We start from the raw sequence: 1,641 nt of genomic DNA on the forward strand, positions 1-1,641 counted from the left end.
AACATACTTTACTTACGCTATGGTCCTTTCCCCTACTAGAATGTAAATCTGTCTGTTTTTTCCATCACATCTAGCAGTGTCTGGCTCGGAGAAGGGACCCAAATATTTGTTAACTGAATTAACCAAACAACTTCTTTTGCAAGTAGACTGTAGAATGGGGTATAAAAAGAAATCAAATAAAGACAAAGTTATTAGCATTAAGAACGACTGCAAGGTGTTTATTAAATAGTTTTATTTAACACTTCTGAAAAGAGGTTATCAGGCTATTACAGGCTAATATCAAAGCTCCGGCTGGGAGACTTGCTACTACACACATCAAAAACCACTTAACATGCTGACAGAGCTGCTTCTTTTGTGCCAAGTTTTGCAAAATCTCCAGATTCAGTCCAATTTTATATATAAAGAGCTTATATTCTGAACAGCTCTATGGTGGTCTGTCTCCTCAAATTTGTTCAACGTGTTTAAGTGTGGTTTCATTTTTAAATTGTATATCAGTATACCAAGTCTCAAGAGATAAGTGACTTTCTGGAGGTCCAAGAGCCAAGATACTACACATTAAGTCTCCTATTCAGAGCTCCTCATATGTGATGGGATCTTGAGCAAGTCACTACCTAAATTGTCTTCATCTGTAATGTGGGAGAATAGTATGTGCTCAGGGTTGTGAAAATTAATAAGATGCATGCAAAGCATCCACTAAAATACTGTCACCATAAGCACTGTCCTAACTGTAGTCATGTTTTTTGTTTTGTTTTTTAAGTCAAATTACCAACATCTGATCGTTCCAGTTTGAATGGTCTGATCCTCTAGTCTTCATCCTATTAAAAAAAAAAAAAAGGCTTTTTAAATGGCCTTTTTTTCAAAAGGTACTGTGGTTGAACCTGGGGCCTTGTACATTCAAAGCAGGTGCTCAATCACTGAGCAAGACCTGCTACCCTAAAATGACCTTTTTAAGCGGAGTATCCCCTTCAACTTTTCTCAAAGGATTTCCAGATAAAACCACCTTGTTTGTGTAAGCATGTTTCAATCATGAGGATTTTAAAAATTTTTTTACCATCAAACAAAACCAAGTATCCAAATTCCCCAATCTATTTGAAAACACTAGCTGGTATCCCCACTGAAGAGTCTAGATAGCATCGAATAACAATGGTTTTCCTTAAGGTACGATCAAAGCCAAGGTTAAGATTCAATGGCTTTTGTGCATACGGTGTAAAAATGTTGCACAGCCAATGCTTAAACTGTAACAGAATGTTGTTCTGGTTCAGCTGTGACTCCAGACAGGATCCAAAGAGGAGTTTTACCATCTCCTCTTTGGGTTTTATGGAGACTTACTTTACCCTTCTGTGTTAGCCTCTTAAAGCACTGAGTCAACCTTAAAAGGGCACAGGAAAGGGCAGTTTGAGATGTCTGTGTAGTTTTCTAGTTGCACTACTTCCTACGCTGCTCCGTGGATCTCTGCAGTTCGTTTAACAATTGAGAAAACGCATCAGAAACCGCCTTTTCGTTGGCTGGGTCGTGTTTTATTTAGAACTTCCTTTTCGCTAAGAAGAGCGGGATTCGGGCCCGTGCACAGCCGGGCCTGGGGCCCTCCCGCCGCCGCCGGCCACGTGCTCGGGGTTTGGGCCACTTCCCGGGGCGCAGGGC

The 1,641-nt window shown here is 40.5% G+C and overlaps 1 non-coding gene across 1 annotated transcript; it reads right to left on the reverse strand.

Moving 5' to 3' along the window:
* Positions 1-1,260: 1,260 nt before the first annotated feature.
* LOC111764671 (small nucleolar RNA SNORA26) lies at positions 1,261-1,382 on the reverse strand. The gene has a single exon (XR_002797230.1). It is a non-coding gene; the product is annotated as a small nucleolar RNA SNORA26 (small nucleolar RNA).
* Between the last annotated feature and the right edge of the window lie 259 nt (positions 1,383-1,641).

The sequence above is a fragment of the Dasypus novemcinctus genome, chromosome 1, assembly GCF_030445035.2.
Source record: "Dasypus novemcinctus isolate mDasNov1 chromosome 1, mDasNov1.1.hap2, whole genome shotgun sequence".
NCBI classification, from domain to species: Eukaryota; Metazoa; Chordata; class Mammalia; order Cingulata; family Dasypodidae; genus Dasypus; species Dasypus novemcinctus.